This window comes from Palaemon carinicauda, chromosome 9 (genome assembly GCF_036898095.1).
Source record: "Palaemon carinicauda isolate YSFRI2023 chromosome 9, ASM3689809v2, whole genome shotgun sequence".
In the NCBI taxonomy this organism is placed as follows: Eukaryota; Metazoa; Arthropoda; class Malacostraca; order Decapoda; family Palaemonidae; genus Palaemon; species Palaemon carinicauda.
Genome location: NC_090733.1, coordinates 138,564,757 through 138,575,225, shown reverse-complemented (window position 1 = coordinate 138,575,225; position 10,469 = coordinate 138,564,757).

Sequence of the window (10,469 nt, the reverse complement as noted above, 5' to 3'; positions counted from 1 at the left end):
TTCTCTGTGTACTGACAATGTAATCCATGTTACAGACATAGCTTTCTCTGGGTATTGACAGTGTAATCCATGGTACAGACAGTTTCCTCAGAGTACTGACAGTGTAATCCATGTTACAGACATAGCAGCTTTCTCTGTGTACTGAGAGTGTGATCTATGTTTCAGACAGCTTTCTCTGAGTACTAACAGTGTAATCCAAGTTACAGATACAGCTTTATCCGAGTACTGACAGTGTAATCCATGTTACAGAGAGTTTCCTCAGAGTACTGACAGTGTAATCCATGTTACAGACACAGCTTTCTCTGTGTACTGACAATGTAATCCATGTTACAGACACAGCTATCTCTGGGTACTGACAGTGTGATCTATGTTACAGACAGCTTTCTCTGAGTACTGACAGCGTAATTCATGTTAAAGACACAGCTATCTCTGGGTACTGACAGTGTAATCAGTTACAGCCACTCTCTGGGTACTGACAGTGTAATCCATGTTACAGACACAGCTTTCTCTGGGTACTGACAGTGTAATCCATGTTACAGTCATAGCTTTCTCTGGGTACTGACAGTGTAATCCATGTTACAGACACAGCTTTCTCTGGGTACTGACAGTGTAATCAGTTACAGCCACAGCTTTCTCTGGGTACTGACAGTGTAATCCATGTTACAGACACAGCTTTTTCTGGGTACTGACAGTATAATCCATGTTACAGATATAGCTTTCTCTGGGTATTGACAGTGTAATCCATGTTACAGACAGTTTCCTCAGAGTACTAACAGTGTAATCCATGTCACAGACATAGCTTTCTCTGAGTACTGACAGTGTAATCCATGTCACAGACATAGCTTTCTCTGAGCACTGACAGTGTAATCCATGTTACAGACATACAGACATAGCTTTCTCTGAGTACTGACAGTGTAATCCATGTCACAGACATAGCTTTCTCTGAGCACTGACAGTGTAATCCATGTTACAGACATAGCTTTCTCTGAGTACTGCCAGTGTAATCCATGTTACAGAGAGTTTCCTCAGAGTACTGACAGTGTAATCCATGTCACAGACATAGCTTTCTCTGAGTACTGACAGTGTAATCCATGTCACAGACATAGCTTTCTCTGAGCACTGACAGTGTAATCCATGTTACAGACATACAGACATAGCTTTCTCTGAGTACTGCCAGTGTAATCCATGTCACAGACACAGCTATCTCTGGGTACTGACAGTGTAATCCATGTTACAGAGAGTTTCCTCAGAGTACTGACAGTGTAATCCATGTTACAGACATAGCTTTCTCTGGGTACTGGCAGTGTAATCCATGTTTCAGACACAGCTTTTTCTGGATACTGACAGTGTAATCCGTGTTACAGACATAGCTTTCTCTGAGTGCTGACAGGATAATCCATGTCACAGACATAGCTTTTTCTGGGTTTTGACAGTGTAATCCATGTTACAGAGAGTTTCCTCAGAGTACTGACAGTGTAATCCATGTTACAGACATAGCTTTCTCTGGGTACTGGCAGTGTAATCCATGTTACAGACAAAGCTTTCTCTGGGTACTGACAGTGTAATCCATGTTACAGAGAGTTTCCTCAGAGTACTGACAGTGTAATCCATGTTACAGACATAGCTTTTTCTGGGTACTGGCAGTGTAATCCATGTTACAGACACAGCTTTTTCTGGGTACTGACAGTGTAATCCATGTTAGAGACATAGCTTTCTCTGAGTGCTGACAGGATAATCCATGTCACAGATATAGCTTTCTCTGGGTATTGACAGTGTAATCCGTGTTACAGAGAGTTTCCTCAGAGTACTGAGAGTGTAATCCATGTTACAGACATAGCTTTCTCTTAGTACTGACAGTGTAATCCATGTCACAGACATAGCTTTCTCAGAGTACTGACAGTGTAATCCATGTCACAGATATAGCTTTCTCTGAGCACTGACAGTGTAATCCATGTTACAGACATACAGACATAGCTTTCTCTGAGTACTGACAGTGTAATCCATGTCACAGACACAGCTATCTCTGGGTACTGACAGTGTAATCCATGTTACAGAGAGTTTTCTTTGAGTACTGACAGTGTAATCCATGTTACAAACATAGCTTTCTCTGAGTACTGACAGTGTAATCCATGTCACAGACATAGCTTTCTCTGAGTGCTGACAGTGTAATCCATGTTACAGAGAGTTTCCTCAGAGTACTGACAGTGTAATCGATGTTATAGACACAGCTTTCTCTGTGTACTGACAATGTAATCCATGTTACATACATAGCTTTCTCTGGGTATTGACAGTGTAATCCATGTTACAGACAGTTTCCTCAGAGTACTGACAGTGTAATCCATGTTACAGACATAGCAGCTTTCTCTGTGTACTGAGAGTGTGATCTATGTTACAGACAGCTTTCTCTGAGTACTAACAGTGTAATCCAAGTTACAGATACAGCTTTATCCGAGTACTGACAGTGTAATCCATGTTACAGAGAGTTTCCTCAGAGTACTGACAGTGTAATCCATGTTACAGACACAGCTTTCTCTGTGTACTGACAATGTAATCCATGTTACAGACACAGCTATCTCTGGGTACTGACAGTGTGATCTATGTTACAGACAGCTTTCTCTGAGTACTGACAACGTAATTCATGTTAAAGAAACAGCTATCTCTGGGTACTGACAGTGTAATCAGTTACAGCCACTCTCTGGGTACTGACAGTGTAATCCATGTTACAGACACAGCTTTCTCTGGGTACTGACAGTGTAATCCATGTTACAGACATAGCTTTCTCTGGGTACTGACAGTGTAATCCATGTTACAGACACAGCTTTCTCTGGGTACTGACAGTGTAATCAGTTACAGCCACAGCTTTCTCTGGGTACTGACAGTGTAATCCATGTTACAGACACAGCTTTTTCTGGGTACTGACAGTGTAATCCATGTTACAGACATAGCTTTCTCTGGGTATTGACAGTGTAATCCATGTTACAGACAGTTTCCTCAAAGTACTAACAGTGTAATCCATGTCACAGACATAGCTTTCTCTGAGTACTGACAGTGTAATCCATGTCACAGACATAGCTTTCTCTGAGTACTGATAGTGTAATCCATGTTACAGACATACAGACATAGCTTTCTCTGAGTACTGACAGTGTAATCCATGTCACAGACATAGCTTTCTCTGAGCACTGACAGTGTAATCCATGTTACAGACATAGCTTTCTCTGAGTACTGACAGTGTAATCCATGTTACAGAGAGTTTCCTCAGAGTACTGACAGTGTAATCCATGTCACAGACATAGCTTTCTCTGAGTACTGACAGTGTAATCCATGTCACAGACATAGCTTTCTCTGAGCACTGACAGTGTAATCCATGTTACAGACATACAGACATAGCTTTCTCTGAGTACTGACAGTGTAATCCATTTTACAGACATAGCTTTCTCTGGGTACTGGCAGTGTAATCCATGTTACAGACAAAGCTTTCTCTGGGTACTGACAGTGTAATCCATGTTACAGAGAGTTTCCTCAGAGTACTGACAGTGTAATCCATGTTACAGACATAGCTTTCTCTGGGTACTGGCAGTGTAATCCATGTTACAGACACAGCTTTTTCTGGGTACTGACAGTGTAATCCATGTTACAGACATAGCTTTCTCTGAGTGCTGACAGGATAATCCATGTCACAGATATAGCTTTCTCTGGGTATTGACAGTGTAATCCGTGTTACAGAGAGTTTCCTCAGAGTACTGAGAGTGTAATCCATGTTACAGACATAGCTTTCTCTTAGTACTGACAGTGTAATCCATGTCACAGACATAGCTTTCTCAGAGTACTGACAGTGTAATCCAAGTCACAGATATAGCTTTCTCTGAGCACTGACAGTGTAATCCATGTTACAGACATACAGACATAGCTTTCTCTGAGTACTGACAGTGTAATCCATGTCACAGACACAGCTATCTCTGGGTACTGACAGTGTAATCCATGTTACAGAGAGTTTTCTTTGAGTACTGACAGTGTAATCCATGTTACAAACATAGCTTTCTCTGAGTACTGACAGTGTAATCCATGTCACAGACATAGCTTTATCTGAGTGCTGACAGTGTAATCCATGTTACAGAGAGTTTCCTCAGAGTACTGACAGTGTAATCCATGGTACAGACATAGCTTTCTCTGGGTACTGGCAGTGTAATCCATGTTACAGACACAGCTTTTTCTGGGTACTGACAGTGTAATCCATGTTACAGACATAGCTTTCTCTGAGTGCTGACAGGATAATCCATGTCACAGACATAGCTTTCTCTGGGTATTGACAGTGTAATCCATGTTACAGAGAGTTTCCTCAGAGTACTGCCAGTGTAATCCATGTTACAGACATAGCTTTCTCTGAGTACTGACAGTGTAATCCATGTCACAGACATAGCTTTCTCTGAGTACTGACAGTGTAATCCATGTCACAGACATAGCTTTCTCTGAGCACTGACAGTGTAATCCATGTTACAGACATACAGACATAGCTTTCTCTGAGTACTGACAGTGTAATCCATGTTACAGACATAGCTTTCTCTGAGTACTGACAGTGTAATCCATGTCACAGACATAGCTTTCTCTGAGCACTGACAGTGTAATCCATGTTACAGACATACAGACATAGCTTTCTCTGAGTACTGACAGTGTAATCCATGTCACAGACACAGCTATCTCTGGGTACTAACAGTGTAATCCATGTTACAGAGAGTTTTCTTTGAGTACTGACAGTGTAATCCATGTTACAGACATACAGACATAGCTTTCTCTGAGTACTGACAGTGTAATCCATGTTACAGACATAGCTTTCTCTGAGTACTGACAGTGTAATCCATGTCACAGACATAGCTTTCTCTGAGCACTGACAGTGTAATCCATGTTACAGACATACAGACATAGCTTTCTCTGAGTACTGACAGTGTAATCCATGTCACAGACACAGCTATCTCTGGGTACTAACAGTGTAATCCATGTTACAGAGAGTTTTCTTTGAGTACTGACAGTGTAATCCATGTTACAGACAGCTTTCTCTGGGTAGTGACAGTGTAATCCATGTTGCAGAGTTTACTTTGAGTACTGACAGTGTAATCCATGTTACAGACACAGCTTTCTCTGGGTACTGACAGTGTAATCCATGTTACAGAGAGTTTTCTTTGAGTACTGACAGTGTAATCCAAGTTACAGACACAGTTATCTCTGGGTACTGACAGTGTAATCCATGTTACAGAGAGTTTTCTTTGAGTACTGACAGTGTAATCCATGTTACAGACACAGCTTTCTCTGTGTACTGACAATGTAATCCATGTTACAGACATAGCTTTCTCTGGGTATTGACAGTGTAATCCATGTTACAGACAGTTTCCTCCGAGTACTGACAGTGTAATCCATGTCACACACATAGCTTTCTCTGAGTATTGACAGTGTAATCCATGTCACAGACATAGCTTTCTCTGAGCACTGACAGTGTAATCCATGTTACAGACATACAGACATAGCTTTCTCTGAGTACTGACAGTGTAATCCATGTCACAGACATAGCTTTCTCTGAGTACTAACAGTGTAATCAAAGTTACAGATACAGCTTTATCCGAGTACTGACAGTGTAATCCATGTTACAGACACAGCTTTCTCTGTGTACTGACAATGTAATCCATGTTACAGACATAGCTTTCTCTGGGTATTGACAGTGTAATCCGTGTTACAGAGAGTTTCCTCAGAGTACTGACAGTGTAATCGATGTTATAGACACAGCTTTCTCTGTGTACTGACAATGTAATCCATGTTACAGACATAGCTTTCTCTGGGTATTGACAGTGTAATCCATGGTACAGACAGTTTCCTCAGAGTACTGACAGTGTAATCCATGTTACAGACATAGCAGCTTTCTCTGTGTACTGAGAGTGTGATCTATGTTTCAGACAGCTTTCTCTGAGTACTAACAGTGTAATCCAAGTTACAGATACAGCTTTATCCGAGTACTGACAGTGTAATCCATGTTACAGAGAGTTTCCTCAGAGTACTGACAGTGTAATCCATGTTACAGACACAGCTTTCTCTGTGTACTGACAATGTAATCCATGTTACAGACACAGCTATCTCTGGGTACTGACAGTGTGATCTATGTTACAGACAGCTTTCTCTGAGTACTGACAGCGTAATTCATGTTAAAGACACAGCTATCTCTGGGTACTGACAGTGTAATCAGTTACAGCCACTCTCTGGGTACTGACAGTGTAATCCATGTTACAGACACAGCTTTCTCTGGGTACTGACAGTGTAATCCATGTTACAGACATAGCTTTCTCTGGGTACTGACAGTGTAATCCATGTTACAGACACAGCTTTTTCTGGGTACTGACAGTGTAATCAGTTACAGCCACAGCTTTCTCTGGGTACTGACAGTGTAATCCATGTTACAGACAGCTTTTTCTGGGTACTGACAGTATAATCCATGTTACAGATATAGCTTTCTCTGGGTATTGACAGTGTAATCCATGTTACAGACAGTTTCCTCAGAGTACTAACAGTGTAATCCATGTCACAGACATAGCTTTCTCTGAGTACTGACAGTGTAATCCATGTCACAGACATAGCTTTCTCTGAGCACTGACAGTGTAATCCATGTTACAGACATACAGACATAGCTTTCTCTGAGTACTGACAGTGTAATCCATGTCACAGACATAGCTTTCTCTGAGCACTGACAGTGTAATCCATGTTACAGACATACAGACATAGCTTTCTCTGAGTACTGACAGTGTAATCCATGTTACAGAGAGTTTCCTCAGAGTACTGACAGTGTAATCCATGTCACAGACATAGCTTTCTCTGAGTACTGACAGTGTAATCCATGTCACAGACATAGCTTTCTCTGAGCACTGACAGTGTAATCCATGTTACAGACATACAGACATAGCTTTCTCTGAGTACTGCCAGTGTAATCCATGTCACAGACACAGCTATCTCTGGGTACTGACAGTGTAATCCATGTTACAGAGAGTTTCCTCAGAGTACTGACAGTGTAATCCATGTTACAGACATAGCTTTCTCTGGGTACTGGCAGTGTAATCCATGTTTCAGACACAGCTTTTTCTGGATACTGACAGTGTAATCCGTGTTACAGACATAGCTTTCTCTGAGTGCTGACAGGATAATCCATGTCACAGACATAGCTTTCTCTGGGTTTTGACAGTGTAATCCATGTTACAGAGAGTTTCCTCAGAGTACTGACAGTGTAATCCATGTTACAGACATAGCTTTCTCTGGGTACTGGCAGTGTAATCCATGTTACAGACAAAGCTTTCTCTGGGTACTGACAGTGTAATCCATGTTACAGAGAGTTTCCTCAGAGTACTGACAGTGTAATCCATGTTACAGACATAGCTTTTTCTGGGTACTGGCAGTGTAATCCATGTTACAGACACAGCTTTTTCTGGGTACTGACAGTGTAATCCATGTTACAGACATAGCTTTCTCTGAGTGCTGACAGGATAATCCATGTCACAGATATAGCTTTCTCTGGGTATTGACAGTGTAATCCGTGTTACAGAGAGTTTCCTCAGAGTACTGAGAGTGTAATCCATGTTACAGACATAGCTTTCTCTTAGTACTGACAGTGTAATCCATGTCACAGACATAGCTTTCTCAGAGTACTGACAGTGTAATCCATGTCACAGATATAGCTTTCTCTGAGCACTGACAGTGTAATCCATGTTACAGACATACAGACATAGCTTTCTCTGAGTACTGACAGTGTAATCCATGTCACAGACACAGCTATCTCTGGGTACTGACAGTGTAATCCATGTTACAGAGAGTTTTCTTTGAGTACTGACAGTGTAATCCATGTTACAAACATAGCTTTCTCTGAGTACTGACAGTGTAATCCATGTCACAGACATAGCTTTCTCTGAGTGCTGACAGTGTAATCCATGTTACAGAGAGTTTCCTCAGAGTACTGACAATGTAATCCATGTTACAGACATAGCTTTCTCTGGGTACTGGCAGTGTAATCCATGTTACAGACACAGCTTTTTCTGGGTACTGACAGTGTAATCCATGTTACAGACATAGCTTTCTCTGAGTGCTGACAGGATAATCCATGTCACAGACATAGCTTTCTCTGGGTATTGACAGTGTAATCCATGTTACAGAGAGTTTCCTCAGAGTACTGCCAGTGTAATCCATGTTACAGACATAGCTTTCTCTGAGTACTGACAGTGTAATCCATGTCACAGACATAGCTTTCTCTGAGTACTGACAGTGTAATCCATGTCACAGACATAGCTTTCTCTGAGTACTGACAGTGTAATCCATGTCACAGACATAGCTTTCTCTGAGCACTGACAGTGTAATCCATGTTACAGACATACAGACATAGCTTTCTCTGAGTACTGACAGTGTAATCCATGTTACAGACATAGCTTTCTCTGAGTACTGACAGTGTAATCCATGTCACAGACATAGCTTTCTCTGAGCACTGACAGTGTAATCCATGTTACAGACATACAGACATAGCTTTCTCTGAGTACTGACAGTGTAATCCATGTCACAGACACAGCTATCTCTGGGTACTAACAGTGTAATCCATGTTACATAGAGTTTTCTTTGAGTACTGACAGTGTAATCCATGTTACAGACACAGCTTGCTCTGGGTACTGACGGTGTAATCCATGTTGCAGAGTTTTCTTTGAGTACTGACAGTGTAATCCATGTTACAGACACAGCTTTTTCTGGGTACTGACAGTGTAGTCCATGTTACAGAGAGTTTTCTTTGAGTACTGACAGTGTAATCCATGTTACAGACACAGTTATCTCTGGGTACTGACAGTGTAATCCATGTTACAGAGAGTTTTCTTTGAGTACTGACAGTGTAATCCATGTTACAGACACAGCTTTCTCTGGGTATGGACAGTGTAATCCATGTTACAGACACAGCTATCTTTGGTTATTAACAGTTTAAAGGTTTAAAGGTTACTCATGAATGGCAGAGGCAAGGGACAGTGACAATGCCTTAGAAAATGGCCATATATCCATATGATCAGCATCTAAGCACCCCCCCCCCTAGGATCAGGTAGGGACAGGCAATGACTACTGATGACTCAGCAAGTAGACCTATAGGCTCCCCCAAAACTCCCCATCCTTAGCTCACTAGGGTGGTGAGAGTACAGACACTTTAAGGAGTTAACGAGTTTGAGGATACTCGAACCCCAGTCCGTCAGAACGCCAGGCAGGGACGTTTCCAATAAGCCATCACAACACTGAAATACATGTTACAGACACAGCTTTATCGTGTCTGTAACATGTACTGTACCTTCAATAGTTCCTGTTACCGAAACAGGTACAGTAATATGGAGGAAAATATAAACTCGAAGAAACGAATTTGATAAAAATATGGTTATTTTTCCTCGAAGTAAAAAAAAAAATGTTATTATTCAAAATAGTTGAATTTTCAAGACTTTCTAAACCCCGTCAATTTCAAACCGGTCAATTTCTATCAAAACTTTTTAGTTCGACGTCTTTTTTAACACGTTTGATAAACAGCCTTCTTATCTAACACTATCTTTAGCACACTTGATGTACAGGCCAGACAGTGCTGAAGCGGATGCATGAATGTTTCTCATTATCCACGCATTCATTTATCAAGGTCAACATGCTAAACAACGGCGTAACATTCACAACCTTTGGGCATTCTAGGGGCATTAGTTCGTCATCCGGTAAATGGCATAGTCATGACGCATACTCTCAGAGCCATTGAGAATGATAAGTTGCGAGTTGCAGAATGGCCATCATGTATGGCGTATATCAAACTCACCATCTTTAATGACCATCTGCAGATGGTCACTCATCACGACAGGAACGCTTCCTATCCCTCTCTCACTCTCTTCATCTTAGTCTAATGCAGGAGTGCGCACGAGCGCGCACACACACACGCTAGCAGCAAAGCCATTAAACCCATTGTAATAACAACGTCCATTTCAATGTGGATTGATAATGGCTATGAATCCCTCATGCGGTGTTGCAACATCCGTTTAAGAAGGATGTAATGGCATTCCTTTGAGAAGCGGCATCATTTAGCAAGATATGAGCAAGACAGGATTCTTCTTCTATCCTACTCCCCCCCCCCCTCTCTCTCTCTCTCTCTCTCTCTCTCTCTCTCTCTCTCTCTCTCTGTATAAATCCTACGTCAGTTAAAGTTTATATAGTGTTGTTACTCTCCTTAAAATATCTTATTTTTCTTTTTTCCTTTCCAAACTGGGCTATTTTCCCTGTTGGAGCCCACCGGGCTTATAGCATCCTGCTTTAACAACTAGGGTTGTAGCTTAGCAAGTAATAATAATAATCTTTTTGAAATATTTTCTTTTTCTTTTTTCCTTTCCTGACTGGGCTATTTTCCCCGTTGGAGCCCCCGGGCTTATAGCACCTGCTTTTCCAACTAGGGTTGTAGC